Source organism: Falco biarmicus, chromosome Z (assembly GCF_023638135.1).
Source record: "Falco biarmicus isolate bFalBia1 chromosome Z, bFalBia1.pri, whole genome shotgun sequence".
NCBI lineage: Eukaryota > Metazoa > Chordata > Aves > Falconiformes > Falconidae > Falco > Falco biarmicus.
In genome coordinates, this window is record NC_079311.1 from 66,985,834 (window position 1) to 67,013,556 (window position 27,723).

The 27,723-nt window shown below is 41.4% G+C and overlaps 1 protein-coding gene across 6 annotated transcripts in view; it reads left to right on the forward strand.

Annotated features, from left to right (window-relative positions):
- ARL15 (ADP ribosylation factor like GTPase 15) overlaps positions 1 to 27,723 on the forward strand; it is a 224,725-nt gene that overhangs the window by 28,106 nt on the left and 168,896 nt on the right. The gene's annotated exons all lie outside the window — the stretch shown is intronic.

The following is a 27,723-nucleotide window of genomic DNA, read 5'->3' on the forward strand; positions in this document are numbered from 1 at the left end:
TACAGTATATGATTTGTACTTCAAGTCATATTTCTTGTGGTGAAATACAGGATTTTTCTAGTGTATGACCACCTACTTGGTCAGCCAGCAATACTAATACATGAAATTAAAAGCAATTATGTATGGAGCCAGAGAGAGAGAGGTCTTAGGCTAGTTTCTGTCAGATGAGTGTCTGTGTCTGGAGTACCTTCTGTGCTGTAAAAATGCTTCAGACTCATTTCGGCTTATTATCCAGCGTTCTCAGAATGTGATGTGAAATAAAAGTGGTCAGCTTTAATAGTTTATGTCCTCAAGTTTCAGGAAATATGAGTAAACCTGTACTACTGCTGGTTAATTTCTGTGCTGGTTAATTTATTTCAGTGCTGGCTGTTGTCTTCTGTCCCCATTCTGTGTGAATGAGGGGGTTCTACTTGTGCTTTTCATCTCCTGCTCAGTTTGGCTGGACTCTGTTTTGTCTCTGAGAGGAACCCAACTCAGTTGCTCTCAGAAATGTGTGTGTGAAGGAGAGGTGTTTTCATTGAAGACTCAATGTCTCAAGTAATTAAATTTGCTTCAGGTTCTGAAAGACCTAATACCTAGTTGTGAGAGGTGATGCATGTGCATGCTGAAACATCCTTGTAGAACAGTGTGAGAGGGTGTGCTATCCTTGCCTAACTAGCTTGAAGATGAGGACCTCCTGAATGTAAGCCGTAACTTCCTGAAGTAGCCTGCCGCTTCAAGTAGTTGTGCAAAGTGCAAGCAAATCTCAATTATACTTCAGTGCAGTGTAGCTCTAATTAAGCCAGAAAAGGTTCCTTACACAATCTCTGTGCCCAGTCCTACCACTTTCAAAGGTTATGAGTCTTAGGAACATACAGAAAGCCATAGAAAACCATTTCTGTAGAGCTATTGCTTCACGAACATAGCCTTCTCTGGCAAAACTTGGTTTTGGCTCAGTCAAAATATTTTGATGAAGTTACATAGGCCTATAAACAATTATATTACTATTTTTTTTCTGTAGTTCAGCATCCCCCTTGTATTTCTTTGTTTAAAGCTTAAACCCAACTGCTTCATGAGGAAACGATAAGGATGGCTTTATTATTGTTGGGGAAATACAGGTTGAAGGTTCTAAGTTGCCACACAGTGTGAATTGGAGGATATAAGTGCCGGGGCCCTCCCTCTTTTAGCAGGAGCCTTTTTAAAGCTTTACACAAAGGGATCTGCAAAACATGAACTAAACTTTTTTCCTAAATGGCTAAACAGGATGTAGATATAAATAATAATTCAATATGAGCTTATTTTGGTGGAGCTTTCTCACACACAACTTCTTGTATGTTGAGAAATGTAGTTTCCTTTTATAAAGAGTTCTTTCGTTAGTTTCCGGACAGTGTTTAAGATGAATTCATACCATTTAAGAAAGAAAAAAAAAAGAAGTTAAAATCTCTTGTGCTGAGGTGTTGTAATTTCTTTATGTTAACAGTAATGTGGGGTGGGTTTTTTGTTTGTTTGGTGGGGTTTTTTTGTTATTCCCCCCCCCCCCCCCCCCCCCTTTAATTTGGTGGTTTCTAAATGGATAGTTCTTAATCAAAAATGGTTAAAATTTTTCTTAACTCTTCACAAAATATTCAGAATGGTTGATCAAATACTGGACTAGAGACTTCTCATACAGACTGTGTTGATAAAACAACTGTATAGATTCTGCTTTTTATAGCAATCCTACTCTGCAGGTGAACACAAGTCTGCTGAATGTTATCCCCACAAAACTGCATGCTCGTCTATTGTAACAAATACCACTTTATCATTTTATTTTTGTTTTGTTTAAAAGTGCCTGCTCAGTAGCCTTTCTGTGGTCTGTTCCATATAGCCCATCGCTCTTAGAGGCACATTCTACATAACAACAGGGAAATACTTTTTGAAGCTACCATAGACAGATTTAAGGGCAGTGGCAGAATGTGAAACCACTTCTGACTTTGGCTGTATGCTTGACGCTTCGTTTAATATTTATCTTGGAAATACTGTACTACCTTGAGGGCAAATCGTGGTTGATGTAACCTGAAGGAAATGGGAAAACCTGAGATTGGTTGTCATCGGGGAGTTGTGAAATCTCTCTGTATGAAGGCAGGAAAGCAATGCTTGTCAATCTTGTTGAGACAATGTTATTATCTCTTGTTCAGACAGGCTAGTTTTGAATCACTGAGGTATCCTTAGACTTAACACACACTGGGCATGAATTTGGGCTTGGTTAGTTGGTTTGTTTGTTAGGGTGGGTTTTTTTCACAGCAAAATAGTTTGTATGAAGTTTTATCTCACTTTGTGTGGTGTTGCCACACAAGAGGCCTTATGTATTTTTATTCTTCTGTATTCTGCTGTAAGCTTTATATTCTCTTACTCTGCAAAGTCAACTAGCTTTCCTCTGAAACGTTTCTTTTTCCACCCATTTGCATTTCCCTATTACATTTGAGATCATTCTCACAGCAATACTACGCTTGACTAACCATATAGGTTTTCTGATTTCCTAATTCCTTCTCCCATGGACCATCTTGTTTTAGCTGAGGTTGTTTCTCCATCTATTCAGGGCTGGTTTATAACACCTGCCTCTTTCATATGAATATGTGAATCACTGAGGGAAGCCAGGACCACCTTTTCTGTCAGTGCTGGTAAGGGCTTTGTGCTTTACCTTCTACATTTGCTTTGCTTGGTGTTAAAGATTTTTGTATTTACTTCTGCATATCCATGGCTCAGCTTCTGCTTCCCTCAGTCTCTTGCTTTGATGACATAATGTATTTCAGCCTCCTGCTTCTCAAACTCTAAATGGAAGATCTCTTGTGATACTTGAGCTAAGCTGTTTTGTCTGTGGATCAAAATCATTATGCATTGCTGCCCCTCTATTATGTATATACAGGGGATTTTGGGGAGGATTCTGAGACCCAAGAGGTGTATGTGTGCCATGTACACTCCTTCCTTTGCCATTTCTGTGGTGGTTTCTTTTTCTTTTTAATTGTTGCAAATGTAATGCTTACTGCCTCAGGTACAGGGTCTGCAAGATGTTAGCAGCAATTTCTGAGAAGGCTCATTCTGTTCTCTCCTCACCCACCCCCAGGCCACCCCCCTTTATTTTTCTCTTCTTTTTTTTAACAGTCCTCTATTTAATTCAATTGCTTGTCCAAGCCCCGAGTTGTGAGACTTGCCTTCTGTAAGCTATTGACTGCTAGAAGTTCTCTGTGGCTCTTTGGTTATTATGGGTGTTTTTCTACTGCACTTCCTGACTGAGAAAGTTGTTGTTCCTCAAAGACTTGTTCTGGTGTTGTCAAGCTCAAAACATTGGCAATTTCTCCTTTTTATTTTCTGGACAAATTCTGGTTTTCTGGCTGTGGAATTTTGTACTGGCAATCTGTAATCTACTTTGGGGAGCTGGGACATGACTTGCAGCTCATGATGTGTGCAGAGGATAGGAGAACAGGACAAACTGAACGTTTGAGATCATTGAAGATAGTCCATTTGAGATCTTTGTGTGCCTATCCACTCGTGTGGAAGGTGGAAATTAGTGATCATCAGTGATCCTATCTAGTCCTGTGTTCCCAAAAGTGGGAAGAATCAGCAAAATGCTTAATCTTGGATGTACCAAAAGTGTTTTCTACCTTACGCTTAAATTGTGCTAAATCCTCTCATACCTCTCTCTGAAGTTTCTGTGAGCCCTTATTCACAGCTTTTCAAATATGCACTGTTCAGTTTTCTTCAATCTATAATGACTAAAAACTTTTCCTAAATTAAGGGCTGTGGTTCTCAGAAGCTGGTAACATGTATCCTTGGAGAAATTTTCCATGAAATCTGATTAAAAAATTAAAAAAAAAAAAAAAAAAAGGAGGGAGAAGGGTGAGAAAATTTGTGTTTCAGCAGTTTCTCTGGTCATCTGTAGGATTTGGGGAAAATGCTTATTCTTGTTCTAAGCAATTTTTTAGTTTTATGGTAGCTTTTTCTGAAGCATTGGAAGGAACGTGAAGAATGGTGGACAGTGGTCTCAAATGTTCTCAGATGCTTACCTAATATCTTGTTCACACGACTGGTGTCAACTTGACTGGTAGGTCTGAGATCAAGAACATGTTTTTTCCAAGGTCAGACTGTCCAGGGTGTGTTGCTTTTTTTATTTCCAGTATGTTGGGAGGCAGTTTGCCTACTGCGCAGTGTATTCTACCTGCTCCGCACCCTAACTGTGGGCCTTGGGCACTGATAATACCCTCATACTGTCAGTTCCTCATCTGTGGCATTTGATCGTCTCCTGATGGCTAAAGTAATGTAGTGTAAGCAAAGTCTCAGGGTCTGTTTTATAGTAATATTTGAATTAAACTAATGACATACAGATTAATCCATTGAATATGCATTCCCATCTTTTAGCTATGGCATAATTGCACTTTGTTTGGAAAATGAGTACCAGAAGCAGTGATGACTCTTACTGTAAGCAAATTACTCAGCTGAATGTGATCTGTTTTTCTGCTTGAGCTCCAGTCGTTATTTTGGCTAATGCTTGTGCATTGCTAATTTGACTGTTTCATGCCATGTATTGTTAAATTGCTGTCTGCTTCAGTTGTCTTGCTACTCACTGTGTATGCTACATGACTGGTCGTAAAAAACATATCTTGCAGAGCTATTCCTTGAAGCTTGCACGCTTCTGTACCATGTGGATGTTGACTGATGGCTTGACACACCACAGATTCAAAGCAGTCTTTGCTTATTAAAACTCAGAAGAGATTACCACTCAAAACATGTGTGGTTTCATGTAAAATTACCGACAAAAATCCTGCTAAGTTTAGGAGAGTGATAATAAACCACTGATTTCCTATGTGAGAAATGCTCGTCGTTACCCTCTCCCTTCCAGGAGTGTGTATTTGGATACTGGGAGACTGGAGTCCTTCTCTGCCCTTAGTTTTCAAGTGGACATTCAGCTGTTACATCAGTCGTTAGTTTCTTTTTCCTAATGTCTCCAAGACTTTTACAGAAATTCAGGGAGAACTGAAAAGAAGCAAAGATCACCTGTTCTCCTTAAACTTCTACTGGTGTTTCTCAAAAATGTTGCCGATACACTCATTTGTGTGTGCGTGTCTTCAAATAGTCCTCTCCATTCCACAGTGCTGTCTACTGAGCACTTACATTACCAATGATTAGTGAGCTTATCTTTAACTGCTAGTAGCAGCTTGTTTCTTCCAGGTCAGGAGAGTGAGAAGCAGCTGCAATTTCTGGATGTAGGTGTAGAAGTTCACTCCCTTGTCCTGAAGTGGCTGAGCTGTTGACAGCAAAAGGTAGATAATTGTTCCCAGGGTAATATAAGTAGTTCAGTAACAATTGTGAATGATGTGTGTTTTAAGTATTGCTTGATATTGCTGAATCTGTTGACTGATGGACTCTGGGCATAAAAATTAATATTAAAATGCTACTTTGTCTTTCATCAGATACTAAATGAGTAGGTATATGGAAGTTGAACAGACTGTGGCATATGTTATGATACCAACATACTATTTGAAAGCTGTAATTCATTACAGGAAGTGGGCTCTTGTAGATGACATTGAATTGGGTGTTATAAAACCATGGTCTGACATAGTCTTGGTATATAAACAAATTTAATCATAAATCAATGTAGTTGTCTAAACTGTACACAGAAATTTCTTAGATACCAGTTCAATGGAGAAGGTTAATGAAATCCAGAAATTGGTTATGTTGCAATTAAGAACACAACACATTAGGTGGGTTCTAAGGGAGAAATCTGTACCCACTTGGAAATTAAATGCTTCATGTTTTAGTGAATTTGAAATAAATGACCAGTGCAGTATGAATGCACAATGAATGAAGTAACTACATGTGAAGGCCAGAACCATGGGGCTGTGTGCATGTATGTCTGTGTGTGTAACTCAGCAAAATATTTCAAGGATGTTACCCTGACATTGAAACTGAGAAGTGACAAAGCTATGACAGTTCAGGAAAGAGGACTGCTGCCACTGAGTAAAGCTTACTAGCCCTTTCATTTCTTTAGCAAAGAGCAAACATGGATGCTAAAAATGTGACAGTGATGTAGTTAAATAAATAACCGTTCTTCCTTTACCTAAAGCATGACAGAGGTCTTTCCCCATCTCTCATCTAAAATGCTATGGAAATAAAATACCTCCAGCTCTCACAAAAAACCCAAAATACAAACCTGACAATTTTTTAATCTCTCTGAATATGTGGTTTCAGAGGCTACTGCAGGATTTGGGACTCTCCTTAGAACAGCGACATTAAAGAGGAAAATGAATAGTTTTTGTAGAGGCAATAAATCATATGCTCCTGGATTAACTTCTTCAAAAACTAGGGAGACATTACATTTCAGATATTTTTTTTTTTTTCCTTTTAATAAATGTTGCACATTTTTTGTAGTATGTAGTGAAGCATTATGCTACAAGAAGTTTTGGAGTTAAGAATTTAAAAGCATTTGAAGGATTAAACATTTATATGGGTATTTAAATCATATTTGCACTGAACAGCAAACATCGTTAGAGAAGACATTAAACCTCAGGTTTTCATAATGTAACCTGCAAACAGTATTTCATAATCCTATACATGTATACTTAAACTCTCCTTTGTACATTTGCTCTTAGCAGGCACCATCAGGCATAGAAATTCACATGGCAATCCATGTTTTGTTCTTCCTACTAAGACAGAATCCCTAAACCTCTGTCTCTAAAAACAATCAGCTTTTTTGGAGTTGTGGTCTATGTATACTTACTCAGCCCTACTCAGCATTTTCTACTCTCTTCGGGAGGTTCTGTCCTAGGAAAGAACCCAGGATTTAAGAACAGAAATGTAATCTTGCCTACCCTTTGGCAGATGCATCTATTAGTAAACTCAGCCCAGTTTTTACACATAATCAGCCATCACTTTCTGGTTATGATCCAATGCAGAAGATACAGAATAACTTCTACAGCAGTATTTTTGTAAATACCAGAGGTGTGTGAGGTATTCCAGTACTGATGACTGACACTTGGATGTCAGTGTGCTGGTACCTGATTTCTTATTTGGTTAACATCTACAGTTATGGTCATATGCACCTTTGATCTGCCCTGGAATGGATGGAGAGAGGTGTGACTGCCCAGCTTAGCTGCTAGAATATAGTTTGAGTGCTTCTGTACCTGCTTGAGTGTAAGATCAGCTGGTTTACCTTAAAACACTGTCTTTGATAGCTTGCACAGTTGTCGTCTTCCAGGGAAGCAGATGAGATTCTTCATGTGCTCCATTCTGTTGATTCTGATGTGTGAGTGGCAATCTCGATCAGAAGACCCGTGTATCAACCACTGGAAACTAATTTATTCCATTTTAGAAACAGCAGCTGTACACAGGAGACGTAAGAACTGTCTGGTGGCAAAGCCAAGCTATCATAGATTGGGAAATGTACAAGGCAGTTAATCCTCCCTAATTGCCTTCTGTTTCATGTGTGTTTTGGTGTAGTCTTTAATTACTTACATTGCTTTGTTTTCCCCTCTTCCTTTCCCCATAGGACCCATGAGTCATTCATTGCACAGGATGGGTGGTGGTAATTTAATTAGCTGCTGCTAACAATTGTGGAGAAAAACAGTTAGGTGGTGTTACCTCATGTTTTTTCTCCTATTTGAACACTTTTCTGAAGGCAGAATTAGAACACAAAAATGGCCATATTGCATCAATCCAGATATGTCTCTTGACCAGCAGTGCAAATGCCTGTGGAGGAGCAAGAACAAGAAAAGTGTATGTGCTACTGTTACCTGATACCTTACAAGTTTCCAGCTCTTTTAAGCACAGGCAATTTTGGAGTTGGTTGTGGTTTATGTTCTTACTAACATCAGTAGATTTACATCTCTGAATATGTCCAGTTTCTTTGTGAAGTTAGGCAGAATCCACAGCCTTCTTTGCCAATGACCTGCTGGTTCCACAGGTGAACTACATTTACCTGTCCTTTTGGAGCTATCTCCAATGAGTTTATTTCAACTGCTTTTAATCCTTGTACTGGAAGAAACAGTATGCAGTTACTTGGTACCATCACCCTCTAGAATCCACTTAAAACTTCATAAATTTGTCAGACCTCACCAAAATTCTCTTTCCCAGAATGAAAACCCTAAGATTGCTTAGACTTCTTCTAGAAGGAAAAGCTATTCTGTATTTTGATCATCCTTTTGGTCCTTTTAGGAACCTTTTCCAGTTCTGTTACCCTTTTTGAGTTAAGGGGAATAAAAAAAATACAGTGTTCAGTATAAACATAGATTGAAACATAGATTTATACAATGGCTTGATGATGTTCCTGTCCTTACTTCTAACACTTGATTTATTTTTTTGAGAACCATCAAGGACCAAACTGCTGTTGTCATGTGACTGTCATAAACCAAAATCTCATTCCGAAGTTATGTAATAGTCAGCTTAGACCCCCCCATCAGCGTATTAGGACTGCAGGTTTTTTTCCCTCCATGTAGATCACTTTATTTTTTCATGTCACCTGCCATTCTGCTGTCTGTTCAGTCTCACAGTGTCCCTCCATGCATCCCTAGTCTGTACTGCTTTGAGTAACGGATGTTGCTCACTGCTTACCTTTGCCACAGCAGATCCATCACAGATCCTTGAGAAATTTTGCAAGTGACCTCCCTCCACTGCAGGAACTGACCATGTCCTCTTACCCTCTGTTTCCTGCCACTTAACCAATTACCTGTCCATACAAGGCTATTCTTTTTCTGTCATGACCACTTGATTTTCATGTCCAAAGTATTGCGTAGAAAGCTTTCTGAAAATCCACCTTGACTATGATTTTATGGGTCTTTCTGTGGCAGTCATTCCTACTATGCTTGGATGCTTCACAAATGCTGAATTTTATTTATTCATATGTCTCTGAGGTTGTAAAATTTCTTCAGCTATGGAACGAAGCATAGATACCTGAAGTCTAAACAGTCTAATAACTTAATGTCCCATTTCAGACTTAATTTTTTTCCTCTTGAATTATTTTTTTTCCAGAATTGTCAGCCTCAGAAAACATGCTATCCATTCTCTGTATGGATCCATAACCTTGACTGTAGCAGTGACTAGTTCTTCTCTAAATCACACTCCAGCATCTCACGTTGGGTATCTAAAATAGCATCTATCTTTGAAATGTGTAAGTGTTCTAACAGAGCCACTCCATGGCAGAACCAGGGGTAGAATTACATTTACCAAGCTGGCAGTCTTCTGATTGTAATGAGGAAATCTCTTGCCTTGTTCACATTTCTGTGCTGTGTTGTCTGTGAGTCAAGGATTGTTGCATTACCATTGGCCTCGCTGTCAAAAGACTTAAGAAGGACATGTAAACGTAATTGCCAGAGACGTTTCTTTGTCACTTCAAATCTGAATTTAGTGTTTATGACACCAGCTGGTCCTCTGGCACCATCCAGCATAGTATGGTGTGCAGAGTTCAGCAAGGGCCATGAAGGCACACGTTGATTCAAATAATGACTTACTGTGAAAACGCAGCAGTGTGACGGCAAACCATTCTTAAGTCTTACTCACTCACTGTACTCATTTACTCTGCCCAGGATTTGTGTGCAAATGTTGGTGCTGTGTAAATGATTTGTGCTTTTGCATTTTGAACTACACTTCTGCATCTTCTGAGAGAATTTTAAAAAAAGGTGGAAAGTTTTGGGAAGCAGAAAGTAAAATGGAATGTGTAACAGGAAAAAGCTTGGAAAATTCTCATTTTCCCTCTGTTTTATTGTAGTGGAAAACCTGGGCTTGGAAAAGGCGGATTATGCATGTGGATTTTTATTCATATCCGGAGTAGAACTGGATTTGATCACTGTGTCCTGCCATGCTGAAATGAGGTTTTATGGTCCTTAACATTTGTTGGTAGTCAGCACGTGCTGGGATATGCCCTGAAGGTCACGGTAGCCCAGCCTGTCAGAAGGTTTCTACATGATGCAGTCTTGCAGCTGTGGGATGGTCATAAATTAAGACTGAACATAGAGTATATTATTGTCAGTAGGTAATAAACTGTGGGAGATAGCTGTCTGAACTACTGCTTCTGTGCTGCCAGAGGGAGGAGGCACAGAGTGAGGGAAAGGGAATGGGTGGGAGGAAGGAAGTAGGGAAATGGAGGTTTCCTTCAACCAGTAGCCATCCTCTCATGCTTCTTTTCATCTTGGCATCTCCCCAGGGGAAATTGAAAAAGATGTTAATGATTTTTATTAACATTGTAGAGTACATTAAAACTTGTACTGTTCTGGTGTTGCCATATGTGAAGCTTTTTAACCACATGCACAGATGTGGTTCTTAATTAGCGTATTTAGAGACCTGAAAACTTCCTGTAACTAGCAAAGGAAACAGAAAAGGAAGAAAAACAGTAAGGGAAGGGGAAAACAGCTAAGTAGGTCTAGAGAGCATATGTAATAGGCTGATCTGTAGGAACGATTATGTACATGCATGTACCTATTTGTATACATCTCTCCCCCTGCCAGTTGCTTACATATCTGAGACAATTCTTCCATTGGCAAAAGAGGACTTGCTATAGAAGGTGGCTTTTAGGATCTTGTAGTGTAGGTCACATACAAAGCTGACAGTACAACAGGAAAAACTGGGAAGTGTGTAGATTGTGCAACTATGGAAGAAGACAGCCTTTCTGCTGGGTCTTAACATGTTGACTTTGTGCAGTGTGTTTATATGTAGTTACTAATTTAGTGAGGCAGAATTTTAAATTCAGTTGTAGGTAAGAGTCTGTGGAAGTGAAGAACAGGAAGGTCAAATGCTAAATTTTAGTTTTTATTTCTTCCCCTAGTAGTTGTCATTTTCCCAGTAACATCAATTTTCTCCCAGGCTCTGATGGATGTAGGTCAGACACTGTAGTTAGCGTGGGTGGAGCTCAAGATGATGACTTAGAAGTGGGGCCTCATCAGTCACTATTGCTCTGCTTCTGGAGGTTGAACACTGAAGAGTCTTGAGGTCAATAACCAGAGGAGATGGTGATTGTTCCAAACATTGGGAATCTGTATAAGAGTTTCTGGTGTGGGTTGGGAATATAATGGCCAATAACTGGTAAACCTAAAAAAAATAATAAAATTTTAAAAAATCTTCTTTTACTTATCAGTAATAATTGGTTGTGTGGTAGTCATTGTTCTTTGTGAGCCTTCCTCAAACTGTTGAGGATTTGTCTGTTATGGAAATACTAGGTTGAGGTTTTCAAGGTTACTCTTAAGAGTTGGTATTTATGCAGTTCCTTTCACTTGCTTTTTAAAATACGAGACCCCTGTAACTTACAGCTATTTCAGAAACTCTTAACTGTTTCTCGCATCCCCATGTCTGGCTGCTGTAGAGCCTGCTTGTTAGCTGACTGCACTCTCTGAGCCTTCCCTCCTTCCTAAGGAGATTGGAGGATCAACAGCTGTTGCATATGCCATTTCTTATCCAAAGAACTTTGTACACACTACTAAGATTTAATCAGTTTACTTATACAAGAATCAAGTCCTCCGTTACTGAAGCTCAGTAATCCCTGGCATGAGGACTACACACAGCAGACCTTTTCAAAAGCAAACATCATGGCCCTGCTAATGCATTGAGTGGTTTGAGGAAGCTTTCACATGTCCTGCGTTGTTTGTTAAGAGTTGTGATGTACCTCTTGCTGCTGCACTGGCACTTCTCCTTCTAACACAGGGGCTCTGTTACCACTTTGCATGCCAGCAGCACATCTGCTTCCTGTTTTCTCTCATATAAGTGAATGCAGGTTTTCTCATTTATATTCTGCCTGTGATAAGTTCTGTGATCTGTGGAACTGATTTTTTTTTTTTTTCCATATATTTAAAAGAATGTATTCAGGTTTGGATCCAAAAAGACTGTACATTTTGTGTACAGTACTGATTTTCTTCAATTTGTGTTTTACACTGACTGCAGATGGAGCAGCAATGAGTTCTGGCACATGTGACTTTGTTTTGTTGTTACTGTGTTACCTGCTTGAATAGTAGTGCAGTTCTCTTTGTACCTATGATGGGCATACATAACAGTGTGATGATATTTCTGAAGGCCTCTCCTTCCCAGTCTCCAGAAGAGTGGAAGATGATACCGTGCAGGCTTGTGGATCCAAATTACTAGGTTTTTCAAACTTTTCTGTGTTTTTCTTCCATGACAGCGGCTTTGCAAAGATGCTGTCAGCTTACAGGTCGGGTTTGTTGTAGGATTCTGGTTACCTATTAACAGGTAAGATTTAGGTAAAGGAAAGGTTAAAGAGCTCACTAGATTTTCAGTTTTGCATTGAAGCTTGACAGCACTGTAGACAGTGTCACGCCACAGTTACGGCTGGAGGGAATCTTGGGGGTATCTAGTCTGACTTCCTGCTCAGAGTCAGCGAGGAGGTCAGGCCACGTGGCTCAGGGCTTTATGCAGTCTGTCTCAAAAACCTTGAAGAACGGAGACCACACAGTGCTTCTGGGCAACCTGTGCTGCTGCCGTACTGTCCCTGTAGGGAGAAGGGTTTCCCTTTATCTCCAGTCTGAACTTGTCTTGTTTCAGCTTGTGCCTGTTGTGTGGCATCCAGCCGTGATGACGGAGCCTGGCTGTGGCTTGCTGTGTCTTGTCAGTGACTGGCCTGTAGGTAGAAGGCTGGTCTGAGATGCCACCAGAGCCTTCTCTTCTCCAGGATGAAGCAGCCCCATCCATCAGGGTCCCCTTGCCAGGCAGGTGTTCCAGCTCCCGAGCATCCTGGTGGGCCTCTGCTGGGCTCACTGCAGTTTGGCCATGTCCCGGACTGGGGACCCCAAACCAGAGGACTCAGTATCTTATCTAGGTATGGTCGAAGAAGTGCTGAGCCAAGGGGGAACATCACTTCCCTCCATCTCCTGATTGTGCCCATGCTACTATAGCGCTGGATGCTGCTGGCCTTTGCTGCTGCCAGCCCCAAGGATGCTCCTGTGCAGCTTGTCCTCCAGGGCCCCAGGGACTTCTCTGCATCGGGGCTGCCCAGGCAAGCCGTGTGTAGCCTGGATCACTGACTGGGGCTCTGACTTCCCAGGGCACTTCTCTGTGCTGAACTGCATGAAGCCCCATTCCTCCACCCTGTTAACATCCCTCTGGGTGGCCTCTCCAGCGCATTGACTGTTCCCCCCAGTTTGGTGCCATCTGCAAACCTGACAAGAGTGATTCTTCCCAGGTCACTGATTAAGTTGTTAAGCAGGACAGGTCACAGGCTGGGCACGGCAGTTCTCCACTTTGTTACTGCAGTCCAGGTGGAGTACAAGTGATTAACTGCTACCTCCAAGGCAATCATCCAACTGATTTTTACCCATCTATGTTGTCTGCCTAAGCAGACTATAATGTTTTTCCTCTTGTAGAAGCCTTGCTCTCTGACTGTTCCAGGGACCAAAATTGGACTGATCAGCCTGTAGGTCCCTGGGCAGTCCTTCCGGCTTCTTTTTTTGAAGATGGAATGACACTGGCATTTTTGCACTTGTTTGGGACCTCCCCTGTCTGGGTCACTATTGAGCTCAGCCAGCACTGTCTTTGGGTGCAGCCCTTCTGTGGGTCACCTAACTCCTGACTGACTCTCTGCTCACACACTGCTGGAAATTCTCCTTCTGGACAGTCTGTGGGTGATCTTGTTGGCACAGCAGTGAGGAGAGCAGTTTTTCTGAAAGGGAAGGGGTAAGTGTCTTTAAACATTTAATGCAGCAGCAGGAGCTGACGCACAGCAAAGAGGCAAACTTCAAATAATATCTTCTAAAACATTAGTGGTTTTGGTGTATTTTCTGACTATTTCTTACATTGCCTCAACATTTTTAATTTAAAGAACATACCTGAACATGAGTGAGGTGTGTAGCTGGTTCAGATACTTGGGATACCTCATTGGTGTACTTAAGTAAGTGAAAGCTAAGGTAGTTATTGGATCATTCAGACTTCTTTCATGTCTAGGGACGAAATCTTTAATTAGTGCCTACTTTTGCCTTTTTCTGATACTGACAGGTGAGACCCAGGAGACCAGGTAAGATTTTTTTAGATGTCAGTAAAATTTGCTCACTCTCCTTCTGCGTTAATGGGGTGCTAGGGTGCTTCCTCTGGTGTATGCAGCATATGGGTTTGGTTGTCTTGAATCTCCTGGACATCCCACTGGGTTAAAGTGAATTTTTGTAGTTGACTGTAGGATTCCCTGCGTTACAGATCGGGCTCTGAGTTACGGATCTGTTCTGTTACAACGAGCTGGGTGGGAGACAACGACATTAGAAAATTGCTGATTTAGCGAACTGTTACTTTGCAAATTAAAAAGCTGCACACTGACAGGCGCACTCCAGGAAAAGTACAGAGGGAATTCGGCAGGTGAGCCTCCTGGGTAGCCCTCGGTCTTCCAGAATGCCAGTGGCATTTTGCTAGCCGGCCGCTGCGGTCGCAGCGCGCAAGCCTTACCAACGTAATGGACTTTCCGGAGGCGTTTCTCAACTGTGTGTGTTGCCCCCCGCCCCCCGCCCCAGTCTCGGCCAAACCCAGCCCTTTCCCGTGTTTCAGGAACAGCCCGTTCGCCGCGTTCCCCTGGCAGCGCCCCTGCCCGCCTGCGGCCCCGCCGCCCGCCGCAGCCCCTCGCCGTGACGGGGCGGGGAGCGGTGGCGCCCGCCCGGCGCGCGTGGCGGGGGCGGTGCCGTCCCTCGCGGGCCCGGTGCCGCGTGGCGGGCGCCGTTCCGCCGCGCCCCACCGGAGGGCGCCCGTGCTCCCTCCCGGCGGGCGGCGGGGGCGCCCCGGGCGCGCTGCGCGTGGTGGGTGCGAGTCACCGCGGTGCTGGGCGCCGCCGCAGCGGTCGCGGTTTGCGGCAGGGCCGCGGGGCTGCGTGTCGTGCCCGGCGGCCGCGGGGTGTGCGCCTGCCGCCCGCGCACGGCGGCGCGGCCGGGGGCGCGGCCGGGGCGGGGCTTTCGCGCCTCGGCCTGGGACACGGAGCCCTCCTTGTGCCGGCGTGGGCAGGGTCTAGGTCCCTGCCGGTGGGGCGGGTGTGACAGGGGAGTGCAGGGCTGAGACGGGCGAGGCCGAGGGCTCGGTTTGGGAAGCTGAGGTCCGAAACCGAGGGAAGGGGAGACGAAGCTGCTTTTCTTCAGGGGTTTCCCCCCGCTTTTTCCCCTAGCATTATTGTCACATCAGTAAAGTACAGGGCGACCTGATAGCCAGGTGACCTGTGAACATCTGCAGCAGCTCCTGGGAGACTGTGTGGGCCGTGTATGGGAAGCTGGAGGGAGCGAGGAATAAAGCTTGGGGGCGAGAGCAGCTGTAGGGCAGGGAGGGCCGGCCGCCATGTGCGGGGAGAGCACGAGGGGCCGGGGGGCCACCGGTGGCACGCAGTGTCGCAGAAGGTGGGAGCTGGCCAGGACGTGTTCGCTCGGGGCGTGTGCGATGGGTCAGTGCAGCACCTCCTGGGAACTGGGCACCTTCTGCAGAGCCGACGCGTGGCTGCCTCAGCCCCACATCTGAGAAACAGGGTGGTAGCGAGAAATTAACCGTGTGTTACTGTCGTGGCAGAGGGATGTAGAATATAGGAACAGAAAGGCAACCTTTCTGCCTGCAGCCCACAACATTTCTAGGCTTTTGTCCTGTAGGAAGCCAAGAGAGAACCACCTTCTGCAGTGCTGTTGCTGTCCAGGGAGGGTGACAACCCACAGCAGTCTTCCCTGTTGGCTAAACTAGGGAGAAAACAGAGGAAGGAGGATGTTAGGGAGGGTCTGCAGTGCTCTGTTTGTTTGCAGTTTCCTTGCAAAACTGTATGGCTGTTAGGCTCTGTATGGTTTGTCTAAGTTTTGTTTTGTTTGAGTTTTTTAAATTTTATTTTTATAGAAGCAAACCACCTGTGGGGATTTGAGTAACGCTTAGTAGAGCTTTTTGTCCCTATAGCATTAGATTGGGAGATAAGATCATAAAGACTGTCATACTTTGTACCTGTAATCCAGGTGGGAGCACAGTCTCCAGCATTCAGTAAAACCAGAAAATTCCCATAGAGAACACATGGACTAATCTGCATGTTTATGAGGATTTTGTGCAATGCCTAGTGGTTAAAAGTTGGTTTTAAACAGTTTGTTTTCCTTACAATCTGGTTTTTTCTTCTAGCATTGCAGCTCTCTGAGTAAGCTTAGTGCTGTGTAAATGGCTAGAGCCTCTTTGATTCTTGTCAGTTACTGGATTCTGTAGTGTTTATAACAGTGGGGTTTTGTTGTCTAATTGTATTTTGTGTGTGTGGAAAGCCCGTTGTTCTAATCTTTGTTTGTTTAAGTAGCCACTTTTTTAGCTTACTGAAGTAATTGATGCTTCTTACTCTTTCCACAAATGCTTCATCTCTGGATCATTGTGTGGTTTTTCTTGGAGAAGGAACCTTACCCATCTTTTGTTTTCCAATTATAGAGTATAGAAGAGAAAGAGGAAAGCTGTGACTGTGACTTTTCAAGGCTGGGTTGCTTTTGCATATCTAGTTCTTTGAAATAGGTGCAGGATATCTGAGGCGAGACGGCTCTGTTTGTTTTTTCTGCCATTTCCACTGTCTCAACTAAGCTATTAGGCACTCTGGAAAAAGACATGCCAGGAAGATAGATTTGTCTGGTTTGGAAAGAGAAGCAATGTAAATCCCTTCTGGTTAGACAGTTGTGTCCTTGGGTGGGCAGGTTCTGAATTGTCTCATCTTATGTCTCGTACGAAGATGTAGTGCTTATGAGTGCCAAGGACTACAGAGAAGAGTGATTACAGGTATATTGCAGAACAAACAGAGCCTAGAGTAAACATCAGAATGCAAACAAACAAGTTAGGCCAGCACTGAAATCCAGCAGTGGCTCCAAATGAGAATGAATTTTATCATGAAAAAAAACTCTTAACTCTTCAGTTAACACTTTGTTGTTTTTGAGACTCAAGGGAATGAGAATCAGAAAAAAATAGCTGTTTTTTCTAGTTCTGAGCTAAAGCCTCCAGACCTTGTTGATTCACTGAAACACCTACCTGAAACAATTCATAATGTTATGGGTAGCTGTCACATGATATTTTCACGTTATTTTCTAATAAATGTTCAAACCTGTAAAATGCAGGCATGGTTATCATGAGGCTTCTTGGGACAGCTGAGCTGCCAGAACCAGTTGGCTACTGAAAGAGCCTTGCTCTGATGTTTATGACCCCTCTTTCCTCATGCTTTGGTGTGGGGAATAAAGTGTGTGTATGTGGTGGTCATACTCTCCAGGACCTGTTTAGTTTTTTGCCAGTTTAGCAAACTGGTTTATTTTCTTCACTCTTATGTTGGTTTTCTAACATTTCAGTGAACTGAATGCTCTCATATGAGGGGTAAGATTAGCACCAAGGGCTGCTGGCATGTAAGGGAAAGGAATATGCAGCTGGGAAGGGACACAGAAAGGGGTGAGCCTACCCTTTTGACAGCAGTGAGCTGTTGGTTGTCTCAGGAAACCTTTTGCTACATCCCCTTGAGTTTAATGCAGACTAGAAACTGTCGATTCCATGCATGCCCTTGTTTTGTACCATGAAGGAAAAGGTCATAAACCTTTACTTCCACTATAGATGCTCCATACAGCACCTGTTAGATCATTGATGAACCAACAAAAGTATGTTTTGTTTGTAGCAGCACTGTAAGTCCTGGGTTCATTTTATTTGAAGTATGGTACTGAAGTTCAGATTGGTGGTGGTCTCAAGATTTACAGAAGGTAATGCATGGTGAGGCTAGTTCTCAGGTTCTTGTAGAAAATAGTGAAAGGACAGCTAATAACAAAGGAAGGTGATCAAGGGTGTTCTGTTCATATTTGTCGTGTTCCTAATGGCAAATGTACTGAAAAAATGTTTATTAATACAAATCCTTCAGTTTCTATGAAAGGGAATAGTGAAGTCTTGAGACTTATTCTGAGAGATTATAAAATTACGTAGAGTGGAGGCCTCAGAGAATTTATTCAGCTGCTGAGTGATGACTTCACTTACCAACACCAAGTTGCATTTCCACAAGTCTTACTCCTTTGTACCTCCAGGCTCTTCTGGGTTTTTCCTACCTGTTGCTTCATCACCTGTTTCCTCTAGCTCCTTCTAGTTGCTGATTGTCCCGGGAAAACAAGGTAGAATACTGTTAATTCAGTGAAATTTTGATGCTAGAACTAGAGTCATCAGTTTTTTGGGCTTAAATATTTAAATCTCTTTTGCTAATAGAGTTATTTTTCTGCTCATATGATTGCTGTATTTCTTGGTAAGTGCTAGGAAAAGGGAAGCATTGGTTTTGCTTCTCATACAGATCTGTGATGTTTCAGATCTTGCTATTGTTTCATACCTTGTTGGCTGACTCAGTAATCTCTCTTCTGTATCCATCCTGGCCCTGTGTTTTTCTGATAACCTTTATATAACTGCTGTTATTTAACTCCCTTGACTCCTAACAACAGAAGTCTTTCTTTGTAAGATTGTATTCATTATTCAGAAGATTCTCTTAAAATTGTGCTATTAGAGGCTTTGATGAATGCTTTTGTACATCTGACATATTCCAGATGAGTCTAGCCTGTGTGTTAAAGGTTGTTCCTTGTTCACATGAAGTTGATGCACTGTTGAAATTAGACATAGAAGCATCTGGTCCAAATCAGGACGTTAATGAGGGCAGCATTCCAGTTACCAACTTTGCATCACTTCGTTCAGTATAAATTGCTGAGAAATTCTTACAAGCTTTTCTTTCTATCATACTGGCATCACACTGCAAGGGGGAGCTTTGTCTTGAACTGCACTGTTGTGTTTAGGAGACTTGTAACATCAGTCATCAGGGGCCAGGTTTTGTAAGGAATATGTGCCAAATTCTGTTCTCAGATGCCCTTTGTCATACTTCTATTTGTGTTTTTCCAGATCATGAATTAATCTCAGTCTTTTCAGATTAGTAGGTAGCAAATGGCATAGTCCAGATAGGAGTTGTTTGCTACATGTGGGAACTAAAAAATGTCCTGTGGCATTAATGTGTGCTGAATAGTCCCTAAACAGTAGAATAGAACTGTGCAAGGTAGAACCATATGCCTTCTATCTGCAAACTGCTATCTGAAATACCCTAACTTGATTTCACCTTGATGATAAATTGCTTTAGGGAACACATTTAAGCTTTGCTATGGAAAAAGTTTGGTTTATACTATTTCTAGATGCAAGTTATTAAATGTAAACTGAATTTTCAGGGGGAATTTTCTTAGACTACTGTATTGCCCATTTAGCCCCATCTTTTTCATTTTGCTGCATGGAGAAGAATGACAACATTTGTGTTGTGGCTTACTGAGAGCTTCAGAACAGGTAGAATATGGTTTGTGGGGTTTTTTTGTTCTGTATTATCTGTAGTGGCTTGATTTAACCTCATGTATCTCATATTTAAGACTCTCTTTTGTTTATGCCCTTTTGACTCACGAGAACATCTCTAAGACTCTTAAAAGGCTTCCTGTAATTCAGAATCATTCCAGGCTTTTCTAACGAAACCATTCTAAATTTGACCTGAGTAACATTACAAATGACTATGCATTTTTCAGTTTGGTTTTTTTTTGGTTGGGGTTTGGTTTTGTTGGTTTTTTTTTTTGGAGTCCCACACTGTGCTTGGTACAAACTTGTTATTAAAGAGCATAACAAACTAGAAAGCTGTTGGCATCTTATGTTTTTGTAGCTAGCATGTATTGTTTGCATAAGATCTGTCTTCTGAGAGGAGAAGGGTTTGCTGTAGAGAATCACGCTTGCCTTCACTAGCCTGCAGTTAGTAATCTGTTTCAATGTGTAGACGCATGCTTCTCTGAAATGTTTTCTCAGTTGTGAGGTTTCCCTATAATAAGTTCCCAGGTGGTAAAAGGAAGGGTGATTTCAGCAGGACCTGAGCTTGTCTTATTTCTGAATGACGATTTGGTGACTGTCCTTCCTTTCAAGCATACCACACTTAACAATGAATTTTCTCTGCTGCGTTGGTTTGAATAAAAGCTATCAAAACTGCTACCCAGTAATGGTCATCTGCTGACACCATTTCAATTCTTGAGTTAGTGCAGACTTTGCAGACCTGTTTGCCAGCACACATGGACTATTTTTGGGTCTAAATGAAAAATTTTCAGTTTATTACTTCTCAAAATGGAGTAGATAAAAGCTGTTACTGTTTAAGGCAAACAGACACCTGCCTGTGTGTTAGGAGCTGGTTCTGCTTCTTCACCGACTAAAATACTGCTGGGATCTTGTCCCTTTTTGGGCACTCCCAGGACAGTTCACTGAACTCCAGTCAGAGTAGTCAGAGTTGGGCACCCCAAACATGGAACAATAACGTATAAAAAGCTTTCTGAAGCTGACAGCCAGAAGAAGTACACTGAAGTCAGTATGGTCCATCTTTTGATAAGCAGTCAATTTCTGTCCTCCAGGCTTACTCTATTTAGCACATGGGAGAGGATGAGCGAAATGCTTCCTCCCCAGCTGTAGGGACAAAGGAGCATGGTCTCTTAAGTAGTAGCCAGGGTGGCACCCATCTCACTTAAACACCCGCAGGTCTCCTGCCTTTTTTTAACCATCTCTTGCTGCTGGCTTCGTGGCAGGAGCAGGGAGGAAAAGGGAGAATGAAAGAAGCGTGTTCCTGTACCCCCTTTGCCTCCTTTCTTTTTCTCTGTGCCTTGCAGAAGTAATTTCTGCTTCTGCATGTTTTGCAGTCCCTGTGACAGGCCAGGTAATCTGGAAGCTTTTTCTGCTACTGTGTCCCAGAGGAGAGTTGGAAAGGTTTGCTTTTGCTCTTGGGCCTGACATGCACCAGTGTCCTGAAAAAGGTATTTCTCTCTCAGCATTAAAAAGACTGGGCTGCTGTGTTATAAATGGGGAATTGTGTTTGCTTTGTCCTGTTTGTTCTGTCTGAACTGCCTTGAGCGCAGTAAGCCAAATTCAGTCTATAGCAGTTGTAACTTGGTGAACCGTATTATCCCCATTAGAGTTACTTCTGCTTGGAGTGTGAGCTGAGCTCCATGTCTGGGATACTTCAACATCATACAGGCTTCTGCCAGCACTGCGAGACGTTGAACAGCATGTGATGGCACTTGTGGAACGAAGCATAGAAATACTCATCTTGAGGACATCCAGTGCCTTCTCCCTGTTTCATTACAGCCGTGGTTGCTGGTTATTCATTGTAAATTAATAGGTGTAAATCCAGAAGGTTTTGTTTTAATTACCTTGTCTTTATTCGTAATAAAGTGTACAAATTATCCTCTAAACTAGAACAACTTTTTGGAGTGAGGGTCAAAGAATCTAATTATGATTTGAAAATTTCCAGTAGTAGAAGATCCACTACAGTCTGGGCAATATGTTCAAGTGTTCAACTGCCTCCCCTTTAATGAATGCCTGATGCATTTTTTGATTCTCTTTGGTGTGTTCTAAGGAAGATTTTTCTTGCTTTTTTTATATAAGGCAAGTATTATGAGTTCCTCAAGCCCTGAATTATCAGAGAATTTTTTCTAGTATTTCAGTCATTCTAATGACTTTTTTGTGACCTCTTTGGTTCTGTTTTTCTGCATACTTGAACACTGTTCTTTGGAGACATCAGGACAGACAACAGCAGTGCAGTGGGAATTATTCTTGTGTCAACTACGGACATCATAAAACCTTTCTTTTCCAACGTGGTAATTCCCTAATCTCCAAAGCAGACATCAGTTCTTTGAGGCTATGACTGATCCTTACAGATGCCCCACGAAAATTTATCTACCATGCCCAAAAACATTTTCAGAAGCATTGTTTTCCAGGGTAGAAAATACCTTCGTCTTTTTTGCTTCTAGATACTATTGTGGGTTTCCTGTTATACCTACCATTACCTGTGTGCAAAACAGTCAATGTGGTCTGTGATTTTCTTTCTGTGCAAATTTCAAGCAAATTCTGTGCAACCCCCTCTCCAAGAAGCCCTGCACACATCCAGCAGCTTGAAACAGGATTATCTTCTGTAGATTTGTTCAAGGAGTGTCTATTCCAAATCACATTGCTGTGCTCTAGACACCTGGTAATATATTGGCAAGCTTTCTTTTTCATTATTTATCAGTATTCTTTCTCAGTTGTTGATGATCTTGGGCTTCTTCGGGACAGGTGCTGTTAAATGTCAGACAGCATGGGCAGGTCCCATGGGATCATGCTAGAAAATGCATCACTTGATGAAAGCTCCTTGTTTACAGGTATATCCTGGAGCCCATAAATCAAATAAACTTACACAGTTTAAAAAGTGCTTTGTTGATATTGGATTGTTCTAATGGATTAAGCAAAATGTCCTACGGTGCCAAACCGTGCATTGCAGAAGACTAAGAATATTACATAAAGACGGACTTTTTAAAAGCCAGTGTAAAAACAGTAAGTCTATTGTCTGTAGACCTGTTGATTGGCATTCATTGTGTAATTTAGTTTAATTGTTCATTATCAAATCTCTCATCAGCTATTTCATTACATAAAAATTATTTTTCTTCACAAAATCTACTCAAGCCTGAGAGGCCTATAATTATTTAGGACATCCAGTCCATCTTTTGTAAATATTGACATAGCAGTTCTGTTCTTTCTGTTCTTGTGAACTTTCCAGTTCCAGGTTTTCAGACCTTAATGACAACATTACCAGTCCAGCCAGTACCTATGCCATCTCTTTCAGCACACTTGCGTCCAAGGTACCCAGCTCTGTTGATGTAGAAGTGTCCAATTAATAGTTGCTGTATAACATCTTGAGTTGCTGTTGGAATGGAAACTATTTCTTCATCATCATCATCAGAATGTTGTTTGCTTTTTTCTTAGGCAGATGTGTGCATTAAACTTCTCCTGCTTTTCATTGTTACTGTCAGCAATCCTACAATTTCCATCTAATAATGGATTTTTTTTTCCTCACCAGAAGAGAACACTTTAAAACCTGCTTGTTTAACAATTCCAGCTACTCATTTATCTTTCTGTTCTTTTGCAACTTACATAACTTTTTTTTCAATATTAATTTCCAGTCGTAAATCATCTTGCGTTGAGGGGACAACTGATACCCAGTTACTGAAGAGAGGAGATTTCAGTTGGGCTGCCACGGATGAGTTAATATCGCATAAGAAAAATAAAATAGCCTAACTGATTATCAATATGAACATCCTGTTGACAGCTATTTCTTTACTACAGTTGGGTTTTACTTCTCCTAAATCTGAACACAGAAGAAGTACACCTATGACCTTAGTCAGTCATTTTACAGTGAGAAGAGGCTTGCTTTTGGAGGTGCCCGTTCCCTTTTACTGTCTGCAAAGAGCTGTTCAGAAGTTTCATTCTTAGGTTTCTGATTCATAGGGTAGGTCCTTAGGGACCTTAGGGTAGGTCCAAAGCTGATCATCTTTATTCACAGATAAAAAGGGGGAACTAACAAGAGAAGCATCATCTAGATTTCTTTTCCCATGTTTTTTTTCCTAGAACCAGGATTTAAAAAGTGCCATTTTACAGATAGTGTTTGCCTTTGTCTCTTGTTCACTGGTGACTTCAAGTAAAAAGGGAATATAGTGTTTAAGAAGGAGGTAGTAATTTGTATGTATCACACCTGACATCTGAAAGCTAATTTCTTCGTGTTCCCACTGGATTCTGCAGGTTGAATTTAATAGTATGGCAGATTAAAACCTGTTCCCAGATCTGTTGGAGGGAGTGATTAAAGTCGTTGGCAATTTCTGATCAGAACTGTATGAAAATTTGGTCTTTTTAGCTTTCCAGTTCATCTGTATTTCTTTTTTGTCTACCAGGTGTAGAAAATAGAAGGTTGTGTCTTGCTTTTGTGAGTTCTGCAGGGCAAATGTATTTCAACATTCTGTGAAGAACAGTTTTAACAAATAGGGAGGGGCAGAGTGACTGCAGCAGTCTTTTGGGAGAGCATTTTAGACCTTGAAGATACCAGTGAAAGAGAAATACACAAGAGAAGCTACACAGCAAAAATAGAACAAGGCTAGAGGCAAAATCTTCAGGTGATCTTTGAAACAGTGCAAAATTAAATGTTGATATCTTGGTCATGTTTTAATAACAAATCGTTTTGTTTCAAGTTCCAGGACCACCATACCTGTAACATCTCAGCAGAATAACAGGGGCAGACCTGTGGTTCTGAAAGGTTATTCACATTTTGATAGAATGTGAATGAAAACCCCAAACACCACAAAACATCAGCAAATCACAATCCTCTGAGTGTGTAACTTCACAATATTGTAATTACAGATTTCACAATTATTCTCACCTTTCTAAAGTTACCTTCAACATCTGCCAACTGTCACCGTGAGCTCCAAATTGCTACATATGGTAACAGGTAGCCTTTTATTGTCATATAAACTGTGAGACATGAATAACTGTGTCTTGTAATTACATGACACTTACTTTATGATTGAAGTGATTAAATGGCTATTTGTACCCTGCAAAGCAGTGATAACTTTTTTGGTTTTCATAATGGAGAGTGGTTCAATTTGTCTTCAGTGTATTTACAGATGAAGGTTCAGTAATTTCATTATTGTGATTATACATGTGTGAGATGTGTTCCATTGAGAAAATCCATCATTTCTTTTCTTTAAATTATGTGTGTGAGTCTGTAGGGGATCCAAATTTGTTGTTAATCAGAAAAACAATTTTGGAGTGGAATTCTCAAGTATAACCGTTAAAACTTACTGAGTCCCAGTGGAAAGGTCAGTGGCACAAATAAATCCTTGTGCTGCTTTTTTGCTAAAATCTTAATTACATCAAGGTTGTGATTGTAATGAATTGTGCACGTCAGTAACTTCCTGGCAACTCGTTTAAGCAGCTGAATGAAATATCATTTTATTAGCTAGTGCATGGTTTATCTGCAAGCTTTATGTTAGAGGTATGATTTGAGTCTGTAGTGTTTGGTAAAATTTGAAGAATTGTTGGTTGTTGTGCTAACAACACTGGGTAGCCTTGTAACGTGTTTTAGGTGTGTGAAAATTGACAGCTTCTCAGAGTACAAACAGATTTGTTTATTTCTGTACTCTGAAAAGGACTGAAAAATGGAAAAGGGCATTGGTGGGAAAGCAGACGAGGGCACTGCACAGCTGCCTGGTGACAGTGCCAGTGTGGTTCTGGGGAGCGGCTGCAGCACGCTCTGCTCTGCTGCAATTCTGTGCTGCTTAGACATTTAATTAAAAGAAATGGGCTTTTGTTTTATATTATGCAGAATTACAGAATTACCAGAGGAGTTTACTGGTGCATGTCTTCCCTGAGACTGGCTTCTCAAAGGTGCAGTCGTTGATCCTGCTCTGTCTGGTGCTTAGGAGAGGTGGTGGGTTTAAGCCAGAGGAGGGGGAGGCGGAGGGGGAGGCGGAGCGCGCCGGGCTTGTGCTGCGGCAGCGAACAGCAGATGGCAGTGCTGGCCTGCTGCACCGCCTGGGGCACGGCGTCGGGAGCTGTAGATCCCGCCTGGAGCGCCCTTCCCCGCGTGTCTGCTGCCGAAGCATTAATGGCTGGGTTACGTTCTGTTCTGTCTAGAATTAGGTTAGTCCTCTGAAGGCAATTATCCGTGCAGGAATTTAGAGGGGACAGGAGGTTATAGGTACTTGTAAGTAATACTAAGTGCATCGACATTGTTTGGCTGTTGTACGTGATTCAGATGTAGAAGAGCCTCATGCCAGTATTGATGCCATGTAATGCCATTGCAAAGGCAATGAGACGTCACTGTCATATGTATGCCCCTTTTTTCCTCAAGAGGAATGTCTCGCTTTCTGCAGCAGCAGCCCTTGGTTTGTGATGCGCAGCTCATTCCTGTAAGTCTCCCCCTGCCCCATACTGAAACATAACTACATTCTGAAAACTTGATGACTCATAGTTTATCAGTCTTTTGAGCCTTAAGTCAGGGCCAGTCGCTCATGGCTTTTATAGTACCGGAAATCTGTGTGAAGATTTTTTTGTTCTGTTTATCCATGAGCACACTTCAAACAGAAAGATTACTTAATCACATCTTTTTTCTCTGAAAGAGTACTCTGATTGCAAAAGTAAGTTTTCTCTGTTCACACCACACCCCCCACCCGAACCCTTTTTTTTTTTTTTTCTTGAAATGCTAATCTTATAGGAAAAAAACATTTATGTAATCTATATCACTTAAAGTTATTGGAATCAGCCCTTCTGATGGCATGTTAGTAGAAGGTTCCTCAGAATGTTACTGAACTTGTTTCTTTTCTGAAGTTTTTATTAAGAACCCTATGCAGAACTTAAATTTTAAGACAATTGTAAATTTCCATAGACGTACTGAATTACAAGATCATGAGGACTGTAGAGTGTACTTCTTTTTTACAGTTGTATTTCAGTGATGCAGCACAGTATAGCTCTTTTAATTTCATAACCGTACTCTTAAAAGTATATATTTTTTCAAGTTTGAGTGAGAGATTTATTAAATTGTTTGTGTTTGGCAGTCTAGTTCCAGTGATTTATATGTGTTTGTGTGCAGATTTACAGGGGTTTTGCAGGTTCTGTAAAGGGACTAAGGAGCTTATTTTTCTACAGTAATTTAATGAAACATTATACTTGGGATGCAGTATTTTAGGGCATTCTTTTTTACATGTCAGTTCTGTTTTTTGGGAATAAGAAAATTACTAACATCAGTCTGTAGAAGTTCAAAATGCAGTTTTAATACTTACCTAATTTGCATTGAACTGTTCACCATGGCAGAAATAAATTCGGCCACTTGTCATTTTTTAATTTACAAAGAAAAGTATTCAAGGAGCTAGGACTGTGGTCTTGCCCAAATACTTCCTATATCAGATACCTCCATCTGAGTGTTTAGATTGCTTTCAAAAGATTAGAGAAAAACTTAAATGATAGGATGCCAATTTTTAAAGGTGGAGCTTGTATCAAAATGGTTGTTAAAACCTGCCTTTTTCAGTCTTGATACATCTTCAGTATCAGCAAACTAGCTTCATACTATAGTTTTTACAGAAAGATGAAAATCTGCTTGTTTTAAACTTTTACATCATGAAAAACCCCCAGAGTTAAATGGAAAATACAGTCTGAATGGTCAAAAGCCTGGGAACAATATAATTGCTGGAAGCTTAGTATTAGTGGATACTTCATTGAAAAAAATGGTGGATTTTATGACAAAGCTGAATGTCTTCTGCAGGTTGTTGAATTTGTTACATAACACATTACATTAAATAAAAATTTCAAGACCTCTTGAAAGGCAGTAGTTTAAAAAGCACCCCAGAAGCTGTTGGAAGTGAGCTTTGCAGAAAAAAACCCCCTGTAATCTTTGATATTTTAATTTTTTTTGAGTGGATGAACCTTTGTCGAAATTAAAGTTTGCAGCATGACTACATAGTACTACTTGTGTCATTTTAGGCTGTATCATGGGAAGCCATGTTTTGGGTTTTGGAGAGAGAAAAAAAAATGGCTTTACTTTTAGTTTCTGCATAGCCAGACTTGCTCTTATGTTTGTAATATTTAGAGAGGTTCAATAGGGGGCCCTTGGTGCTTTGATCTGGTGCCATGGTGCAGTTTAATGAGAGAGGGGTTTTCAATATTGTCTGCAATATTGCAATTTCTGCCAGCCTTGTCTTAAATAAGAAAATGCAAGATTTACACCTTGGAAACCTTCTTGTGTTTGTGGGCACTCTTTCTGTTTGAAACAGGTAATTACAAAAACCTCCGGATCAATTTTTGTAAAGGGGCACCCTGATGGGTGCCATGACTGAAGTGTGACATGAGCCTTTTCCAATACAATGGGTGGCCTAACATTCCTCTGGAAGGCCAAGCTCATTAAATATTCTCTTCTTTTTTTCCACCCTCTCCCCCTCTTCATGCACTTAGCTTGAGTTGCGC